Here is a 22,035-nt window from a genome sequence, read left to right as displayed (position 1 = left end):
CAGTCCCCCCCCCCCCCATTTGTGAGCACCGCTAAACAGGCTGCAAACAACCCTGGTAAAAGGCATTGTTCTCTATGCTGCTGAAATGCTGTGAACAGCGTCTCCCCATATTGGGGCAGCCAGTTGCTGCACAAATTCGTGAGAACCAAAAAGCTCTCTAATCGTTAAAACCCTCACGCATGCCAAAGAAGAGTGCAGTACAGGTGGTCATCAGGATGGTAGAAGGTGCAGGTTGACAGGAGCCAAGTGGCAGCAGCTAGGCTGTCGTCTGTGTTGTCTGGCAGGTGTGTTGGAAATAACAACAGCCATTGCCAACTCGAGCTTGATGTGAGGATTAGGAAAAGGTCTCTGGGGATCCAGCTTGACAGAGTGTATAGATGTACAGGGTGTCCTGTCCACCCTGCAGAGCTGAAGAGCAGTAGTCCAGATCCTCCCTCCCCAATCCCTAAGAAGCTCTGCTGAAAATGTAAGGTGAAATTGGGGGAGGATTGAAGATCAAATTCATAGGGGGAGAATCTGCATGATGTAGTTCCAATAATCATTCCAATCAATAAATTCAGTGATGATATCATTCACCTTGTTGGGGAGCAGGGATCTCTGGGAAGGGAAATGACAAAAGCAGAAAAGATGCCAAGTCTCTGAGCTCAGTTACCTTGAATTCACACCCTGGGGCATGTGATGAGATGCTCCACCAAAGCCAGCAGGGAGACCTTGCAAAGGGGAGAGGGGCAAAGGCACCGGCCCTAGACCCCATCTGAGGAAACCTCATCAGGGTTTCCTTGCACAGAGCCCCCCACCCCAGGACACAGCAAGCTGAGACCCTGGGAATGGCTAAGGCATAGGGCTACTCAGACAGGAGGAGGAAGGAAGGCTCAGAGGCCCTGGCGGGGAGATCAGAGTGTTTCTTGGGGTGTTTCAGACACCTGTTAGTTACTAGGAGACAAGTTTCAGCTCAGCAGGAGAAATGCTGCCCTTTGACCAGATTAAACAGTTTGCAAAGCCATTTTTGCATGCATCATCTCATTGAATCCCATCATCACCCTGGAGGGGGATCGTTTTGTCTTTACTTTACAGATAATGAAAGCAAAAGTCAGAGCTCACCCATTTCTCCAAGTTCTAATGGTCAAATTAGAATGCAGGCCTTTCTAGCTGCAATACCACTCTTTTCAAGCCGAAATTGTCCAGAGATGGTGATGATGATGCTCACGGTGTTGATGGCTGTGAGGTAGGGTTTCTTACCCTGCTTTACAGATCGAAGTCTGAATCCCAACCAGGGCTAGCACTTACCCAACAAGCAGAGCTGGGCTTGAATGCAGACGTTAGTCCACAAGCCTGGTCTTCTCCCTGATTCTCTTCCTTATGGGAGTGAGCAAGCTCCTCTCACCAGAGGGGCAGGAGCAAGTCTGATGTCTTTCCAGCCAGCTTCCGGTAGTGAGTCCCCCGGAGGGCACAGTTGGGAGAAAGCAGCTAAGGCCTCTGCTTCCTACCTGCAAGTTCTCTGACTCATGCTGGGTGGAGGCCAGCACAGAGGCAGGTGCCTCGCTGGAAGCGAATTCCTGGGGACGGGGACGGATGAGCAGGGCTGGGGGAGGAGGCTGCCAGGATTCACAGACAGGGAGAAGGGTCTTGGGGGCAGAACTAGGTGTCTGGCTCAGAGGAGAGGGAAGCAGAAGAGATAAGCAGAGCTGAGAGTGATGCAGTCCAAGTGTCTGTGAAAGATGAGTCTCACCAAGCCCGAGAGTTGGGAGGGGGAGACACAGAGCAGGGAGTCATGGAGGCTTTTGGAGGCAGCAGAAACAGGGTCTTGGGCAGCCCAGACCAGAACGGCACACTGTCCTGGGGACATCTGATTCTGTGAGTTATGAATAATGGGTGTACCTTTCAGACTCTGCCTAGTCCTTTTCAGCCTTCATGAGTTATGGGATAAACAGTTCCCTTTCCCGCTTTGGGTTCAATCTTTATAGTTGATCTGGGGCTGCTGTCTTCTGATATTTATATGTTTCATTTGCTTGTGGTCAGTCTGTTGACTCCAATTTCCAACTCAGTTGGTATTAATTTATCAAGTCTTCTTACTTGTTTCACATTCTGATTTTAAGAGAAAATCAAATGTGAATGTAGGCCAAAAGGGGAGTCGGGGGTGAGAGATGCCACCCCCTGTACCTCCAAGGTCCCAAATGGTGTTGAGGCGGATTTGTATAGTTGCTGTTTTGTGCAGTTCTGGAAATGACACCAGGAATGTTGATTTGTCTATTTCCCAACTTAGGCTTTCTGTTTATTTCGGGAGAAATTCCTGTGGGAGAGGAGAAATTCCTTTGGCATATTTTGAAGAGGGCAAAAAGACAACCTGGCTTTTGTGTGGTGAGAATGTGGGAAATTTCAGCTTCCAAAGTCTGTACTGGAGGAAGTGAGCTGAACTTTGCAACTCAGTCACATCTCTTGGCCCAGAGCGGGAGTAGAGGGCTGGCTGGGCCGTGCTGTCTTGGAAGGTCAGCATGGGTGATTCATGCTAAGTGAGCAACTTGTCTCAAAACCAAAAGGGTGCAAAGGCCCTGGGTTCATCCTCAGTACCACAAAAAATAAAGGACAGGGGCAACTTTGGGTTTCTTCCTGAACCTCCAAGATTATAGGTTTCGGCAGTGAAGAAGAATCCCTGTGTCAGCCATACATACCCAAAGGAAAAAGAAAATAGCCCCAGGAAAGAAAAGCATAACAGGTGAGCCTTTTCTACATAGTTGGAGGAGACGAGAGAGAGAGAGAGAGAGAGAGAGAGAGAGAGAGAGAGAGAGTAGGTTACCCGACTCCACATCATCTGCACCCCTGACCAGCAGCCTGTCCTTTGCAAGTCAGCCCGCCCTGTTTCCTCATCCGTAAAATGGGGATCACAGAGCAGGGGTTGTGGTGAAGCCTGTATAAAATGATGAATACAATAACCACTCTTACTTTGCATTAACTAAATAAATATTAGTCATTACTATTATTAGATTTATCACTGAAATCTTATTAATCATACTCAGATTAATTGTGTGTGTGTGTGTGTGTATACACCCACACAAGAATTGGTCTTCCAAGAAAAGGGATTATAATGTGTGAGAAAGGAGCAGATTGTTCCCTTAGAGACTGGAACATCCTGGGAAATATTCTATAAGTTGCTGAGATTGTCTCCTCATTGCCAGAATATTCCAAGGAACAGAAGAAAAGGTAGCCAGTGGCCCAGCTGTTGGCTTTTACTGGGTCCACATGTTTGGCTGGGTTTCTCCTCTGGCATCTGAGCCTTGGGGTGGGGGAGCATCCCAAGGAATGGCTGTCCTGGGTGCCTTCCAGACAGCTGCTTTGCTGGAGGAGGTCTGAGGCTCACCAGGGGGTGGGAGAATTGGCGTTTTCTTGGGTTGGGTGGGCTCTGTGGGGGGGTGCTCCCTAAGGACCCAAGCTTATGGGTTGGCAGTCCATGCTGATGAGCTCCATCTGCAAGTCTTCCTCTCTAACAGAGACACCAGTCATTTCCCCAATGCTTTGTCAATGGCTCATCATCTCCTCCTTACGCCAACAGGAATTTATCATTCTGAGTCAATCCTTTGCTGGGCACCAGAGGAGGCTGGGCTGGGCTGTCATGTCAGTAAATATTTGCCTGTTGCTAACCCTGAAACAACATGGTGCCATCTTGAAACAACATGCCCATCTTGCAGAATAAGAAACAGAGACCCAAAAAGATTAATTCACTTGTGAAGAAAGTCACATAACTGGTAGAAAGACTCATCCAGGAGAGAGAGGTGAAAAGGGTAAGCCTGTTTTTGCCCTGGGGGAAGTCATTGTCTCCCACGTGATGAGGCAAAGGGATGTGAGTTTCCACTTTCCACAGTGAACCCACAATTGTCGAACCCGGGCTGACTCCAGAATCCATGCCTGTAGCCTGTACGGTGTGCATTGTGCCCTGATGTGAGCTGCCATCTGGGCAGACAAGTAAGAGTTGACAATCATATGGCACAAAATAGACTCTTGTTGACTTAACCCAGGCTGGCCCATTATTGGAGGCTAAGGTGCTGCAATGAAAGTGTAGAGGGGTTAGAGGCAAATGCAGCCAGGCTGAGCCCCAGCTCTGCTGTTTATTAGTTGCAGGTCATTAACCCCTGAGCTTCTGCAAATCAGATGAGAATACTTTTCCAGGTTTCTAAGAGAAATAGTGGTAACTGAATGACTGGCACTCGCTGGACAAGTGTCTGTAATTGACAAATACTACTACATTTGCTGATGACTGAGAATGTTACAGCTGCAGTGAGCACTGGGAAGTGCTTCCCTCCCAGCAGGAAGATCAGTTCAGCCACCTTAAGGGACTCAAGCTGGGAGAGGCCTGGCTCTCCTGGCAGGCTGCAGGCCTGCATATCAGCCCTGGCCCAGAGGCTGCTCTTGCTGTATAAACTTCCCAGAGCTGGATGCTGAAGTCTTCTCTCACTGCTCATTCAAGATCATGGAAGCACCTGAGCGGATGTCAAGGACTATACACTTGCTGTTAATGATACAGGTTGCTTTGTCATCATGGGTTAAGAACAGCTTGCAGCACAGGGAGTACTGCACTAGGTGACAGAGTGCAGAAAGCAGATGTATGAGTGACAGAATTGGGGCTGAACCCTGCCATGCTGCTGGGCATGTCACTTGCCCTCGTTGAACTTCCATTTCCTTATGTGAAAATGGGGATCCTGCCTCCCTGGATGGGCCTCCATGAGTATGAAGTCTGGCTCTGGTCTCCTGACTGAAGCCTGGACTCCATTTCCAAGAGCTGCCTGGCCTGGCCTCTTTACCCTACTTCTGCATCCCCTGTCAAGCAAGACCCCAAATGTCCAGGCTGCTTCTCAAGCTTGGTCATGGACCCATTTCCTGCAAGACACTGCTGATTCTAACCCTTCTTACAGGGCAGATGGAATAGATCTAGACTTGTTCCCTGTTTGGTCTCAGATCCTTTGACCCATCCATGCATGGATGTACAGTTTGGGACTGGTACAGGCACTGATCTGGGACAGCCTGGAGCCACACTGGCAGCCTCATAAATCAGGCCCCGCCTTTGAAGTTCCTGCAAGCTCCTTGGGAGAGCAGAACAGCCCAGTCTTCTTACAGCAGGAGTGCCTCCCCCAGTCTGGAGTCCAACGAATAGCTGGGCCTGATTTATAGAGGGGAGGCCTTGGAAATAATGAGTTTGCCTTATGACCTTCCTTCGAGCCTGGGGAAACAGAGCTGCCCTAAAGGCAGGACCATCTTGCTCTGGGCCTGTGTGGTCACCATCTCCCACCCCCAGCCCATACTAGAGTTTGGTTTGCCTGCTGAAAAGATTCATCTATTCCTTTCAGAAAGGACAGGAAGGAGGAAACACTTCCAAATCTGGCCACCTGGTAAAGACGCTTGGTAGATGGATCTGGGTCCATAGGCCAGCCTTACTGTTTCCTAAGTATGTGATCTTGGACAAGTCTTTTCCTACTCCTAAGCTTCACTGTCTTCACTGGACATGTGGAATTAAAAGATGGTGCTGGAATATAGCTGGTTGAAGGATAAAGGAATTAACAAACTTTGGCCATAGTGACTAGCATATTGTAGGGACTCAGGGAATGTTCTATCCCTCCTCCTTCCTCAAGCACAGGCTTCGGTCACTGTGCAGCTCTGTCAAGCAGGGATCCATGAATGATTCTCTGACTATCCCAAGCCACTAGACCAACACTGTCCTATGCAATTCTACTTTTATAGATACATCTATGCTTACACTGTCTACTACACTAGCTGCTGTCCACATGTGGCTATTGGACAATTGAAATGTGTCTAGTACAACAAAAGAGCTTTGTATTTAAAAATTTACATTTAACTAGCTATGGGTGACTGGTCACTACCATGGTGGACCACACAGGAGACCACAAAGAAGACTTGAAGACTCGGCCCTGCACTGGCCCTGGACAAGTTTCTTCACCCTTCTGCACTTTCAGTTTCTTCCTCTGTAACACAAAAGCTGTTGGTAGAAGAATGAGGCTAATGATGTGCCTCACTCAGAACACACTGCAATACATGTGGGCTCATTATGATTTCATGCTTATTGAGCTGATAGCAGTGGAGTCTGTAAGAGGAGAAGACATGAGGCCTGGCTTTGGGATGGGCGTCTGGGTGTACACAGGAGACCAGCACCTATGGTACTGGAGTGCAATTCCAACCCCTCCCCAGTGTTCTCTGACCTCCAAGCCATCCTCCCTCCATCTTGGGCCTTCTTCATTGTTCCTACATTGTCCAGTACTTCCTTTGCCCCAAGGGCTTTCCGCACAGGGCTGTAACTTTTCTGAACCAACATCTCTCCACACTTTTATGTTTTGGTGGCTTGACTCTTGGAGTTTATCATGAGGCAGCATCTGCTTAGAGGTTGCTACAGCCACCCAGGAGCGATGGTGGGCACGTAGGGCAGGAGCCACAGGATCAGGGGAATGGGAGAGGGAAAGTGGGCCTACTTCAACATCCTTGGAGCTGGTTTCTAGACCTCATGCCTGTCACTGCAAAGTCCCAAGGTGGCCGGCCATCAGAGCTCACATTTATGGCACAATTAAGAAGGAAATAAGTGGTAACAGCCACAGCGCTCTAAAGTTCCTCCTCTCAGTGAACATTTCCATCTTATTGGCCAGAATTAGTCATATGATTACTAATGGCTGTGAGGAAGGCTGGGAAATTGAGTATCTGGTGGAAATGGGCTTTTCTTGATTGCTTCAGCCAAATCATGATTCGTTTTCTGGGGCTGAGCTTGTTGCTTTTCTAAACAAAATTGGACTTATGTTACCCTGGAAAATGAAGTAGAGCGTGTCTCTTTGGTTGGCCACCAACAGTACCTGCCTCCTGAACCATTGCATGATTAGTGTAGCACTTTATAATTTTCCAAGTATTTTGATTTCTGACTCTGAGCCTCCCAAGTTTGTGAGACAGCTCAGGAAATGTCAGCCTCTCATATGGCAGATAAGGAAAATGAAGCTCTGAGAGGTTGAAAAACTTACTCCAGGAAACGGTGGAGCCAGAGTTACAGCCCAGTTTTCTGGGCTCTTGAGTCACTGCCTATGAGCTGAGAGAAAGACCTCAGGTGAGGGCAGTGACCAGAAGTCATTTATTTTTATATCCCAAATATTGACCTTAATGGCCTGGCACAAAGTAGCTGTTCAGTAAATGTTTGATGAATCTGTTAATTAATACGTGACCTTATTAATTTATTAACTTGACCCCAGGAAGGTGGGTCAGGAGTGAAGCTTGTTGGACACGTATTTTTCCTTCAAAATAAGGAAATGAAGGATAGAGTTGGGCCTATGCATATGTCTCAATATTCTAAGAACTTGGCCCCAAAACCAGGGGCTCTTCCTCAGAGGACAACTAAATCGTCTGTTGGGAAAGAGAAATGAAGAAGAGAAGTCAGTGACTGTTCATTCAGCTCCATCAGCTTCAAAAATGGCTCATCTCAGTAAACATCCTGTTCATCGGTACAACCTTTGTCTCAAATACAAGTACGTTTGCACTCACTGCAAAGGAGTGGGGGGAGGTTCCATGGCAGTCTCTCACCCCATCTGCAGCCCCAAGGCCTGACAGCATGGGCATCAGGCTGGAGTTGGAAAGGATGAATGTAAAACCCATCCTTTGCCTCCCTCCAGGATCTTTTGAACAAGACAGACACCCACCTAAACAACAGGCAGAGTCATAAAAGGCCTGAGTCATAAGAGGCCCTGAGAAAAGGGTGATGGGCAGAGGTAGAATGGGTGAACTAGCAAGTCCTAAGGTGAGGACACGAGTTCCCAGAATATCAGACACATCACCCCTTCCCTCCTGAGCAGCAAAGATGGTGTGGACAGCACGGGCATGCAAGGAATGCAGCTGGGATTTTAGAGAGTAACAGTTTAGGATTCAAAGCTCAGCTCAGGCATTTATTGACTGTGCAACTTTGGATGCATACAGAGCTTCTCTAGGCTTGGGCTTCTCATTAATATAAAAAGTATAAGAAGCCCTCCCTTCAGAGAGGCTCAGTGCAGAGTGAGTGAGTTACTGGCTGCAAGCAGTGTTTTCCAAACCCTGCAGCCTCTCCAGACACTGCCGCTGCCAGCTCACACCCCGCCATGCTTCTGCACCAGCGTCTGGCCACTGCATTTAAGCAGGAAGCATCAATCACTGACAAATCTCTGTGCCCCCAGGTGATATTCCTAATCAGTTAGAGGCTTGGCATTTGTTCTCAACTGCTTGTTATTATATTTTTCAAATAGCTACGTATTTAAACATCATCAACCTGATGGCTCCTGAGGAGTTGTGGCCCTTGTCCTGCACCAGGGAAATCCTCTCACTGGTGGTGTAACCAGTGGCGGTTGTGGCTTAATGGAAAGGACCCTGGACCTCAAAACACTGGGATCAAATCCCAGCTCTGCTCCTTGCCAGCTGAGTGACCTTGGACAAATTGCTTCACCTGCGAGAGGCTTAATTTCCTCAATGAAAATAACATGTATTTGTGCAGAGCTTCATAGTCTTAAAGCCACATCCACCTGCTCATGTGACTCTCTTACTCTCTCTGAATGTAGCTGATCTTTGTCACCTCCAGGTTGCAGAACAAAAAACCGACTCTGTCTGGGGCTTTAAATTTTAGCTTCCTTAAAAAGCAAGTAATTTAGGGCAATTTCTTGCCTGCCTACCTGATACTCAGATTAAATAGCACAATGAAAAGACAACCAAGTATCACCAAGAACTATGGGGAATCCAGCAAATGGGAGCTGCTGTTTGGTTTTTTTATTTTTTATTTTTATAAGTACATATTTGTAGTACGTAATCATTTCATTCACTGTGGAGAGCCAGTACATACGTTACACATTAATTCTTTTTATTCCCCTTCCCCTCCTGACCTCCCCCTTCCCTCCATCTCTAGTTCCCCTTCCCATTTGCAAAAGATCTTTTTCCCCGTTTCCTATTATCTTGTGTACTGTTTATTTTAGAGAGCCACTCTGTGCTGCATCCTATTGTCATTTGCCAAAGATCACAAAGTTAGGTCTCAAGTCAGCTCTCCTGAGCCAGATTCCACACTCCTGCGTGCTGCCCTCTGCCCTGTCAAAATGAGGATGCAGCACCTACCACTTCGGACAGTAGAGTTACCTGAGGCAGCATGATTGGCAGTGCTGTGTAAACAGCAGAGCTGCCAGACCAGGTCAGGCCCCAGCACTGTGTTTTCCTAAGGAGACCCGGGCTTCTCCCTCGAGTGAGGTATATCAGTTGCTTTTCACAGATTGTGAAAGGGAAGCCTAGACTTTTCCTAGATCCTGTTGAAAATCAAATAACTTTCCCAGTTCCTTTATAGCTCCAGGATCTGACTTAAATGCCCTCTTCTTACACTCGTGGGACAGGAAGCAAAGGGCAGCTAGCAGCCTCCTTTCCCCACCAGGCTGCAGGGTCAATCTCAGGAAAGTTGAGGCAAAATGGGATGCTGTCCAGCCATCTGGCCTGAATGTGGGGCCTGCCTGGCTCACTTGGGGACTAATCCTGTTTTGTGATGCTCTCTTGGAAAGAGCACAGAGCCTAAGCCAAATAAAACTCTCTCTTTGAAGGTGGTTCAGGTTTCCCAGGGGGACAGGCCTGCACAGTGACCTGAAGTAATTGCTTCAGGAATTGCTCCCCTCTCCTCCCTGCTGGCCAGAGCTGGAGGACGACTGGGGCTTTGTCTGGGGTGGTTCCATAACATTCTCACTCTCCAGCCCTACAGAGAGGGGACTTGTGAGTCCAGAGGAGAGGCAGGGCAGCGGAGGCGTGAATACCTACCCATCTTACATACAAGGAAGGTGAAGCCAGGATGGCTTTCCCGTGGCTCATGCCTAAAAAGTTCAGGGCCAAGATCCACACCAGAACATGCCTACTCAAAACGGGGGCTCTATCTTTACAGGACAAGAATCAAATCCATGTTACCTTGCATTCCCATACAGACTGGGGCATATAATAGTTTCCTAGTGATATTTGTTCAGTGACTGAATGACTAAATTGTGCTGAACAGAGACACTCATGTCTCCATACAATGGTGTGAGTGGGGCAGAGAAATCCAAACCTACCTGTGAGCCAGAGTGAATATTCTGTAATAATGATAAGAAGAAATATCTGAGTGCTGGCCTGTTGCAAGTGCTTTGCACATATGAACTCACACAAATGAAATCACCAGCGGTGCTATCAGGGAGGCAGAATTAGCATGTCCACTTTGGAAAAGAGGTGTGGAGAGGTTGATTATGAGTTGCTGGCTTGTGAAGGCCAGGCTAGACCCTATGTACCCAAACCCCTCCAGTTCCCGCCCTGGAGGAAGCCAGCAGCCCGAGTCCACACCCTTTCTCTCCTAGGGAGCTGCCTCTGAGACTGGCACAGTTAACTGAGGTTAACAACCCGAGAAAAGCAGAATTGATGGAGTGACAGGCAGAGTTTCTTAATGAAAACAAACTTAGGGCTATAATCAAGAGAACAAAGTGAGGTCTGGCCTCAGGAAGGCAGAATGCAGTGACCCAGGTGCAACATTAGCCCATAGGGGGGCAAGGGCCAGGGGAGCTTCCCCATGGAGAGGACAGATTCAGGGCCCTCCAGCAGTAGAGAGGCACCAAGGCCACCAAGGAAGCTCTGCCTCAGAGCCTGGGCAGCGTGGACAGTATGCAGAAACATAGCTTGCCCTGTGTCTGGTGGCTGCTGGGGAAGTAAACAGAGCCTGCTCAGCTAGAGCTCAGGGTCACTCTAAAGGTCACCTTAGTGTAGTGAATAGTGGGGAAAGATCTGTAAAAGGAAGGGGCCACCTGAAACCAGAGAATGCAGAGTTTAGAGCTCACATCTGCAGGTCCCTCATCTGTGGGGCCCTTGCTACAGAGCACGTGACCTGGACCAGGGCTGACAGCAGAGCTTTTAAATGTTCCTGTGTTTGCTGGGTGGTTTCTTCCCCAACTCGGGCATCCCATTTGGATCAGGGCTAGATGGTACAAGTTCATGCAGGACTTGTGCTAACAGGCATCTCTGATCCCTAGCAATGGTGCTCACACTGTGGCATGCTTCTACTCCAGCTGGGAGTTTATTTTTGATCAGAATCTCCTTAGCATGGGGATTGGCATTCCTTAAACATGTGGAATTCATCCAGCAACATTCCCTCCTAACTGTGGGGGTAGTTATTCATTTCCTTGTCTGTCTCACCCTCAGGATGCATGGAAAATTTAAGGGCAGACCTTTGCACTCCAAGTCAAAAGAACAGCTCTTCAGCAGAGTCCTGGCTCGGGCCTCTTGATGGCTATGTGACTTAGAAACAAGGTGTTTTGCCTCACTTACCTTCAGTCTTGTATCTAGCAGAGGATTATAGCGCAGATTCTCAGTCATTTGCTCATTTATTCAGTTAGTCATAATCTATGAAGTTCCTACTATTTGCAAGGCTGGAAGCTTGGAATTCTATGCTGAACAAAATAGATACAATGCCTACTTTCATAGAGCTTGGAGCAGGTAATTAAGCAGTTACTTAAATATAAATATAATACAAATATAATTTTAATAAGTTCCCCAAAAGAGAGGTATCAGATGGTAGATTAAATCATGCGAAAATGTGGAAGAAATTTGTAAGCTCTGAATTACTGTTTAAACATTAGGCATCATCCTTATTATCTATATAATATTTCCTCTTGGTTTTTTAAGTTTATCACCTGGGCCTCAGTTTCTTCATCTGAATAAGAAAATTATAAAAATACCTGTGTCAGTTAGCCTTTGTTATATGACATGTCACCCCAAAATATAGTGGCGTAAAGTGAGCAATTGTTGCTTCCTGTTTCTAAGGATCAGTGTTTTGGCCTGGGCCGAGCTGGGTGGTTCAGCTGGTTTTCTCTAGGCTTATGCATGTGACTACAATCTTCAATAGTTCATTGGCTCACCCCTATGTCTCTAGCAACATGTGGCTCTTAAATGATGGCTGTTTTCCAAAACCAGCAGTAGAAGGCAAGCCCAAACACTCAAGTTTTTTTCATGCCTTTGATTTGAGATTGTTAGTGTCATTTTGGCCCATTAGTCTACACAAGTCACATGACCAATCCCAGAGTCAGTGTGTGGACTACACAGATTTTGGATAGTAAGAAGTATGATTCCTTGAGAATCATTACTACAGCCATCTTCTACCATATCTAACTTCCAGAGTTTTCTTGAAGGTTTGGTAAGAAATATGTGATGCCCTGCTTGTGGTGTTTTGTGTTCATAGCAGCGTCTGCACATAGTAAGTGCATAAGAATTGGTAGGTAAATATGAATAGGCAGCTTACTGCCACCTTATTGGGGGAAGAAGACATGACACAGAAGTGAACAGCAAGTGATTGGCCAAAACAACCTGCAAAGTATGGCACTGTAGCTAGAAATCACAGGATGCCAAAGCAGTGCATGATAATGAGACTGCATTAGGCGCGTTGATTTTCACAGTGGGGTTTTAAAGAATGACTCACCAAAAGGAACTTTTTCAGAGAAATAAGGCCAGGATGGAGCCAAAATGGGTGAGACCTGAATCCCAGGAAGGTATATGGCTATTTATCCTGGATAATGATGTAACATTTACATCTGTTGTTTACTGAGTCTATATTCTGTACCAAGAATAATGTGAATTATTTCCCTGGATTGCCTCATTTAAGCCTCAAGACAAGTCTGTAAGACAATAGAAACCATCTCTCTTTTATAGATGAAGAACTGAGGCTAAGAGAGTTTATTTGTCCAAAGTTCCACAGCAAGTATGTGGTAGGTTCAAGTTCAAATCTAGCTCTATTTGATTAAAAACAACTTGACTCCAAAAAACCCTATTTTTCATTGAAAATTGTACTGAGATAATTGTAATTCATATGGAGCTGTAAGAAATAATACAGAGAGCTCCTATATGCCCTTTACCCAGTTTCACTAGTGGTAGAACTTTACATTCATATTTCCTGTTTTACGTGTACTTGAGTGCATACTTACTTCTCTGCTAACTGATCACATATATAGATGAATATATACAATAAACATGGTGCACATTTCTGTCACCATAGGTATCCTTCATGTTGCTTGTTATAGCCATACCTCTTCCCCATTCCTTGAGGTCTAGAAACCACGAAGAATTTGTGCTCTACTTCTGAAGTTTTGTCATTTGAAAAATATTACATAAATGAAATCACGTAGTATTCAGCCTCTTGCAGTTGGCTTTTTTAACTCAGCATAATTCTTTGGAGACTTATTAGTATCATTATCTCATTCATTTTTATCTTTGAGTAGTATTCCATGGTACTCCACCATTTATTTAACCATTCCCCTGTCATTCCCCTGTTATTATGAATATTGTTGTATAGGCTTTCAGGTGAATATAAGTTTTCATTTCTGAGGGATAAATGCCCAAGGGTGCAATTGTTAGGTTATATAGTAAGTTTTAGTAAGCCAAAGTTTAGTAAGCCAAACTTTTCCAGAGGCCCCATACCATTTTATATTCCTACCAACAATGTATGGGTAATCTAGTTTCTCTGCATCCTTGCCAGCATTTAGAGTTGTCATTTTTTTTTTTTTTTAACCATTCTGATAGGTATAGGCCAATAGATACTGCGATTTTAATTTGCATTTCCCTGATTATCACTGATGTTGAACATCTTTTTCATGCGCTTATTTGCCATCTGTATATCCTCTTTGGTAAAATTTCTATTCACATCTTTTGGCCATTCTCTAATTGGAATGTTTCTTTGTTTTATTGTTTTGAGAGTTTCTTACATAATCTAGATACTAGGCCTTTGTTGACATGTGGTTTGTAAAAAAAATCTCCTACTCTCTAGCTTGTCTTTTTATCCTCTTAACAGTGTCTTTTGCAGAATGCACATTTTGAATTTTGGTGAGGTCCAATTTATCAGTCTTTCATTTTTGCATTGTGCTTTCAATATAAAGCCTGCATTTTAACCACCATTTTCTACTACTTTCCAGAGCTCTTCTTGTTCTGAGGAGAGATTCTCTTGTTCATGTGTTTCTAAAGCATAGAAGTAGGGTCAACAAGAAGAGTCTTAAAGAAAGCAAATTTTAGCTTACTGTCAGTGTGGACTGTGGAAGGCCAAGTTTAGAGGATGAAATGTGTCAGGAGTAAGCACTTTGTCATCAGAGATCCAGCAAGGGCTGGCTGGTGTCCATGGGAATCATAGAAGGATTCCAAGCTTCAGATGGGGCTTGTGTGGCTATATCCTTTATGTCCCCTACTAACTGAGAATCCAGGAGAGTAGTCTCTGAATTACCCTTGCATGAACTGGGGTTTCTAACAAATATATCCTCCAAAGACCATCTAGGTTTAGAAATTTAAAAAGGCTTTGGGGTAGTTTCACCAGACTCAATAGGAGGTGGCCCGCAGGATCTACCAGATACGCAGTTAGCTTGTTAGGGATAGAAGGCACAGAGTACCCAGTCTCAGGCAGTGAGGCCCATTCCTGGCTCCCTCTACCTATTTTGGGGGCCAGCTACACAGCTGCCTGTCCCACTTCCACCCTAGCAGCCCTTTCTCTGTTTAGCCTGCCCTGGAGAATCCCTTACTTTAAGGCACTTAGGAGACTTAATTACTGATGGCAAAGTCCTTTGAGGCCTTGGATGAAAGGGATGGAAGAGTGGAAGGCTTGATTAGGCATGTAGAACTCTGGGCACAATTAGCTCCATGAGAAACTGGCCCTGCCTTTATCTGTCTCTAGTTCTCTGTGACTTGCAGCGACTAATTATTGAAATAAAAATCGCCTGGCCACCCAGCTGCTGGAAAGAGGGCTCTAATAGCTATTAAGTTTACCTTTAATGATTAGAAATGGAGGCAGCTTCAGGCAGTTAGGGTTTTCCCATCATTATGGGCCTTTTTCTCACCTCATTGAGACTTGGGTACCCAGAGATATAAGTGAAATTCTGACAAAGCCACTTTTTCCGGTATTGCTTTCCGTGTGGCCTTCCCTCCTGGAATGCAGCAGCCTTGTCTGCTGAAAGGACCCCTTTTTGTGCCCGCCACTAAGCAGGGTTGCAGTCATTGCACCTTAGAAAACTCCCCACCCTTGACAGTGTTTTAAAATGTGTCTGTGTATATTCTGAAACACCAGAACAGTTCTCAGGCATAGATTAAATATGACACCCCACCACCCCATGTGGCAGATGAGAAAACTGAAGCTGTAGAAGGAACAAACAGAAAGAAGCTAACAGCTCCCGACTCTCTATTTGCTGGGATGTAGGTGACAAAAAAATCACAGCCCTTCATATTTCTGCTTCCTCCTCTCTAAAACATAAAGTTCTGAGTGACTCTCAGTGGGCATGTTTGCCATCTGTACAAATCTGGGAGTTCATGTGGACTCCAGATAGATTTGTTCTAAAGGAAAAGATCTGGGCCCTTGGAGGAAAGGGCCAGACACCAAACAGGCCACAGGAAAAAAGTCTACCTTGAGTGCTGCTGGGTGGCTGTCACCAGTGGTATTTGAGCTGCTTTGGGGTTCACACCAAGCAAAGACAAACCAGAGTGTTTTGAAACTAGAAGAAATCAGCACCAGATGGGACTTATGGAGAGTTATGTCTTTTTGTTCACTTTGGTTCAATTCAGCAAAACCTGGATGCACCTCTAGGCTGTTCTCAACATTGAGGATACACGAGGATATAAGACCCACCAAAGAACTATTGGTCCTAGTTTGAGGTTTTCCCTGACAAAGAAACTGACTCAGAAACATCCAAGGACACCCCACTTGCTCTAAGAGCCTATAAAAGTGGAAGATGAGAGATGAGAGGGCTGCCGGGGGCACTTGCATACCACCATTGTGTGGGATCCAGTTCATCATGAGCTGATAGAGGACCTGGTTCATAGGAACACAGGGGGAAATGGGAAGGATATGTGATAAAAATGGGAGGGTCTTCCCTCTGGGTCTCCCCTGCCTCTGCCACTCCAGGAATGTTGGAGCCTGTTAACCCCTGAGTGCTCTGAGCTTCAAAAAGTTGCAATGCAGCCTTCTCTTTCTAAGCAGCACTTCAGGGAGCCAAGGCTATTGAGTGCAAGTGTGTGCTTGCGCACACATGCACGAGCACACACACACCAAACACAGCACCCTCAAAGAGATACCAACCCAGATAATCTTGCTGTCCTCTCAGGAGTGACTCATAGGAGGGACTGATTGTGACTTCTTGATTTCCATCTCCTCTGCACTATGATGTTGTCAGTGCCAAGTGTGCCCAGGGCATATTAGACCAGAGGCTACTGTGGTTCATAAAGCATGCTCTTGTTCCGTATAACAACCCAGGAGGTACCAGGATACCTGTTGCCATTTTGTAGATGAGGAAATTGAGGCTCAAGTAGAGTCATGCTTGTCTATGATTAGATGACACCTAGGGGTCACAGGAGGGACTTTAACATGAATGTATTTGTTTCTGAATTCCACACATACTACAAATGTTGGGTGCTATTCGCCTTCTGAAGAAGAGAAAGTCTATTAAGTGCTATTGTCCAAAACTCTTTTCATGCATTATGTCATTTGTACCTCCAGCAGTTTTTCCTAAGATGGTCCAGTGATTTTCACAGTTTTACAAATGAAGACTGATGAGGAAAATGAGTCTTGGTCACATGTCTCAAGCCCCGCAAGTGGCTCACAGCAGAGCTGGAATGTGAGTCCAAGACAGCTGACTTCGGTGCAGCTGTTTGTCACTACTGAGCTTTACTCCCTCCAGGGCATAAGGGAAGCTGGAATGTGGCTGGACCTGAGGAAGGGGTCTTACAGAGTCCAGGTTCCAAAGTGTGATCCTGCTGTTAGCATAATGAGGAGCCATCTTGATAGTCCCTCCTGGTCATCAGAGCACTTCTGAGCTGAGGCCTAAAGAGCAGAAAGAATGCCTCTAAATCCTCCCAAAGCTGCCTTGACTGAGGTCCAGGGTCTGAGTGAGAAGAAGGATTAAAAAGAGGAACTCGCTCCTCCTACCAACTGTGGAGCTCACCAGAACTTCCTTCAGGCTCAGGAATCCTTCCTGCTAAACTTAAAGTCTCACCATTTCCAGTAGCCTCTTACTCGTGCCTTCTTCTCTGAGGGCTGGTTTCCCTCAGGCTCTCTCCTCCTCAGTCAGATAGAAGCCTAATGGGAGCCCCAGGTAATTACAGGCTAAGACTTAGCCGCAGTAGGGAAGATGTGATTAATCAGCCTCTCTCTCTGCTCCTCTGATTATCTCATAGTGTGCACTTAGAATGAGCCCATAGAAAGTCAGGCAAAAGAAAACTCTTTTAAGAAAGGTGGCACTCAGATAAATGGGGGGTGGGCTGTAGCCTTGACCCTCAAAGGAGGCTTGGGAGGGGGAGAAGTCCTTGTCAGTAGGGCTGAGCTGTAGAAGAGACAGGCAGTTTCCCAAGGTGTCACTTAGGAAGAAACTCTGAGGCCCCAGTAGCTTGGCTTCTGAGAAAGTCGATGGCTTCCCCAGGAAGGAAAGATGTGTTGGGTACAGGAGAAAGAGGTGTGTAGTCTTCACCAAGAGGTTCCTGGTGGCTTCTGGTGAATATAGTGGGAGAGACAGTAGACGAATGAGAGCATCTTGCTCTTCTGTCCCCTGGCTGGTGCCTCCTCAGCTTGGCCGACTCAGCTCAGGGGTTACTTCCTCCAAGAAGCAGAGACCTAGAGTTAGCAGCGCCACACCATCCCTGCCCCCAGAAGGTCTATGTCCTTTGTGCTGGAACCACCTGTAGATGAGTTTCTTCTCTGACTGCTCCATGGGCTCCTTGAGGACTGAGACACATGCAATCCAATTCCCTGTCTTTTTACCTGGGCCAGGATCTTATAAAGCCTGGTTAGATGGGTGAGAAGGAGCCAGGATGGATAAACCTGGGGCAAAGGTCACCAGGAAGGTGAGGGTTTGAAAAGCACCATAGGGATATTCGTGCTGAAGAGAGGACTGGAGGACACACCCTGGCCCCACCTTCAGTGTGGAAGGGCTGGTGCTGGAGCAAAGGCATTAGATTGATTTCCTGGGGCCCCAAGGAGTGGAGGTAAGAGCTGTGGAAGGAAGGAGGCAGATTCCAGCTCCCTATCAGGAAGCAGACCTGTCCCTGGAGGCAGAGAAGGCCTAGCATTGCAGGTCATCTGACCTGGGAGGGTTTGAGTATCTGAAAAGGTCATGAAACAGCTGACCTTCAGTGTTGCCTGCAATCTGAACACATTGTCTGACTCTGAGATGCCACTGTTTGTAAAGGGAAATCATAGGCTGGTAACTGGCTTTGGGAGAAAGAAAGAATAGATCAGGAATCTGGAAAACACAGACATTACAAAGCCTCCTGTTGGTTGAAGGTTTATTGTGTCCCACTCCTACACGTGCCTAGCCCCATGCCTGAGGGGTCAGGCAGCTCTGGTGGGAGCTCTCTCAGCTTAGGATCAGAGCCATCCGCCCTTTGATACCTGGCTTCTGACAACCCTCCAACAGAAGGACAAGATGGCTCCTGTAGACAGTGGCACCATCTGTTACCTGCCTGCCAGCCGCTGATTAGGGATGTCCCCGCAGCCAGGCTGGGCACACGGCCACACGCCAGCACACTCCTAGGTAAGGCCCCTCCCAGGCCCAGTGTGCTGTTCCATCCGGGCCCATCAAGAAGCAGCTGTGAAAGCTCTTCCTCCTAGCCCAGGCCAGGGGTCAGGGGCTAAGGTGGATCATCAGAAGAACTGATACCATTAAAACAAAATAAAGGAACACATAGAACATCTTAGCAAATTAGGATAAGGATGATCATATGGGAAGCATGGAAGTATGATTAAAAGTTTGAGCCTTGGGGTGAGCCAAATCCAGGTTTTAATCTTGGCTTTGCTGCTTTCTTGCTGCAGTCCTCTCGGTGAGATGCTTAAAATGTCTAAGTCCTGGTTCTTCTGTCTATAAAATGGGGATAATTCAGGCTGTGGTGAGGATTAAATAAGGTAATGCATGGAAAGACCTTGCCCTTCACCAGTACTATGATGGCTGTCTTACTATTAGAAAAAGATAAGGGGTTTCCCCAAAGTGACAGCCAGAGAAATGTGCTCCGGGTTCTACGACAGAGACCACAAACTTGGGAGCCAGAGCTCTGGAAGTCCAGTCCTGGAGTGTTATACGAACTTAAGCATCACTTTGCCACTCTGAACCTCAGTTTCCAAATCTATATAGTGGGAATGATGACACCTTCTTTTTTGGTTTGCACATAGCTCACCAGAAAATCTGAATAACGGCCACAAGAATAAGTGCCACTCCTACCCCTCCACATCCCATTTTAAAACAAAGGACTTACAAGACCAAACTTGAAAAGACTCGGAAAATAAAATTTATGGTTTTATACACACTCGGATACTACCCAGGACTTACATTTTGTGGAACACATTTTAGCTCTAAAATATTTATGGGTACTTTTTGACATACAAAGAACTAAAAATATCACTCTGGGCTTATGTTAAGCAAGACATAAAACTTGAGTCCAACAGGAATTCAGTCAATTTCCTGGCTTGCTTCTAGCTTTTCCTGAGGTTTCGAGGTAACCAGGGTGATAACAGCTCCCGTTTCCCTGCAGGCTCTGGCTGGGAAGTTTTTTGGCAGCACTGGGCTGTCTGTGAATCTCTCTCTACAAAAGCTCCAGGCCCCTGCCCCTTTGTTGATATCGGTGGAGCCCCCTGAAAAGTTCAGGCTTGCTTCTTGAGTTTCTCCCCGAACACGAAAAGCTCTTTTTTTATATCACCCCTTCTCTAGGAGCCTCCCATCCTGGTCATTGTTTCCCGTCCGCTCCAGGCCTCCCAAGGTGTCAGGGCCTGAAAACTAGCTGGAGGGCATGGGCCCTCCATGACTTCCCCAGTAGGCTCTCTGCCACTTACACTTTGCATTTTTACCACTCACTGATATTGTGGAAATTTCTTCATTTCTTCCACCTCATAATCAAGCTTCATCTCTAATCTCTTTCCTTCCCTGAAGTCTGAACTCCAGGAATAAGTGGACTTCTGTCTTCAGCGAGCCCATTCATCCACTCTCTCACCTAGAACAGCACGTTTCAAACTGTGGGTTGCAACCCATTAATAATTCCACAGAAGTAGAATGGAATAGAAAATAGCAAATTCAACCCTCAGAGCAAGTAAGCAAAGTTTTGTGAAATTTTTGTTTTGGTTAGAAATTTGTACTTGTGTTTGTGTGCCCTGAATTGTGATATAAGTATTTTCATTCTAGACCAGAGAGATTTGGAAGCACAGAGATAGACCTCTTTTCTCTTTTTACCTCAAAACCTCCCAGCCTCATTCATGTTTTACCCGACATTCTTTGGTCTTCGTTTAGATGTCACTGTCCCTAGCCTGGGGTGCCTGACCATCTGACCATCTGACTACTTTTGACCCACCTTGGCCAGGGCTTGGGGCCCTCAGGTGTCCTTCCTTGCCTCTCTCCCTTCTGACTTGCTCACTGTATAGAAGCTCCTAGGAATCAGAAGTGCTGGTCTTGTCCTCTGACACCTTGAACAAGGCTTGGCAAAGCAGGGCAGGAACTTGGGGGGAGGAGGGAGAATTGGAGACCGGAGGGAAGGGAGAGGGAAAGGATCTTCCTATGATACCTCCTTGCATCTTCTGCAACACTCAGGATGGAAAAGGGACTTAGCAATTATTTACCAAGTAAATTAGCCTATGGTACTAAATGTTCAATACTTTTCTTGACGTTCAGATGTTTTCTTGTGGTGTAAATCTAGATCCAGACACTTGGGAACAATGCAATCTAGAGCAAGACATCTCCTTAAACTTGTTATATCATTGGTATAATAGAACATATAAGTTGAGAGAATAACACCTCACTTGTGCAGTTGTTATAGGGAGTAGAAGTAAAATGTACACAGTGCTCAGTACATGAGGAGGTGTTCAGCTAACAGGAGTTTTTTTGTATTGTCATTGGTTGGCTTTTTCCCATCCAGAATGATATTCTGATCACCATTACCACCAGGTGTTTCCCAGGCCTCCCCACCTTCCCACACCTGTCAAAGCTTCTAGATTCATCCAAGTCCAGCTCTAAGTAATGGAAAAACAAATCAAAACCAAAAAAAGCCAAAATATGGTTTTTAGAGTCAGAGAGTCCTGGGTTCAGGTCCCAACCATGACCTTTGCTGGCTGTGTGAGTGCAATCAGCTACCCAGGACATTTAGCCTGGTCTGTACAATGAGAAATAACTCAGGTTCTTGGGGGCAGGGGTAGAAAGCATTGAACTCTGTGCTTAATCCATACAAGGGTGATAAAAATATACAGTGAATATTTAAATTTTTTTAATTTACAGTAAAAGATACATTGCCATTTATCCCCCTCAGCATACTTCCCCTCACTTGCAACGAAACTGCCACTGCACAAGGCTGATCTGTCACCACTGATGGAGGAGAACTGTTCTCCAAAGGCACCTTTGTGATACTCAGGTTATTCTTGGAGAAGCCTCAGGAAACAGCCTCTCAGGACCAGGCTCATGGCCAACTCAGTGCCAGGGTCTTGTGTATCTCCCAAGTGTGGCCAGTGTCAGCTGCCTTGCATGGCAGCCAGATGCTCCATCTTGATTGTAAATTTCAGCTGCAGAAATAGTTGGAGAGGTGAATATTTATTTGCTGTTTGTACATCTCAGAACATCTTCACCTGCTCATTTAGTCTGTTTAAGCAAAGTAGTTACAGAATTTGTTGGTTTGAAATAACAAAAGCAATAATGATAATGATAATCACACTGATAGTAGTGATTTTTCCAACTCCTTATACCTATGTAGAACGTTAAAGTTAACAAAGAATCCAACAAACCCATGCTAGGAGGTGGCCAGGGCAGGACTAACTCCTAACCTAGAGCTCATGCTTTCACTGTCATGGTGGAAGGCATAGAAGGAGAGTTCTGAATCAGTCAAATCCTGCTGTCAGCTCTCTTCTAGATTGGTTTTAGGCCAGTTAGGGAATTCTCTAAGTCTCTGATTCTTCCAATAAAATGGGACCAATTCACAGAGGTGGAAATGATGAGAGCTAAATGCAATCATCTAACTAAAGCCCTTCTTCGTTCACCCTGTGCTGGACTGTGCCAAACCCTGAGTAAATAGTAG

The 22,035-nt window shown here is 46.1% G+C and overlaps 1 protein-coding gene and 1 long non-coding RNA gene across 33 annotated transcripts in view; one reads left to right on the top strand and one right to left on the bottom strand.

Moving 5' to 3' along the window:
* LOC110346700 (uncharacterized) overlaps window positions 1-2,199 on the bottom strand; it is a 52,851-nt gene extending 50,652 nt beyond the window's left edge. The window contains exon 1 of the long non-coding RNA XR_002390908.2: window positions 1,288-2,199. This is a non-coding gene — a long non-coding RNA (uncharacterized LOC110346700). The remainder of the gene's footprint in view (window positions 1-1,287) is intronic.
* The window catches only part of Tenm4 (teneurin transmembrane protein 4), a 2,854,999-nt gene that overhangs the window by 2,438,343 nt on the left and 394,621 nt on the right, over window positions 1-22,035 (top strand). Inside the window, exon 1 of one of the 32 annotated variants that reach the window (XM_021248263.2) lies at window positions 3,402-20,070. The exons of the other annotated variants lie outside the window; for them this stretch is intronic. The gene's annotated coding sequence lies outside the window, so the exon portion shown is untranslated. Of the gene's footprint in view, window positions 1-3,401; window positions 20,071-22,035 lie in introns of those variants that run through there. 32 annotated transcript variants of the gene reach the window in all.

The sequence above is a fragment of the Heterocephalus glaber genome, unplaced genomic scaffold, assembly GCF_053883595.1.
Source record: "Heterocephalus glaber isolate CG9 unplaced genomic scaffold, H.glaber_assembly_v1.0 deba00001428, whole genome shotgun sequence".
NCBI lineage: Eukaryota > Metazoa > Chordata > Mammalia > Rodentia > Bathyergidae > Heterocephalus > Heterocephalus glaber.
The sequence above is the reverse complement of the archived record's forward strand: the minus strand, read 5'-3'. Positions and strand labels throughout refer to the sequence as shown.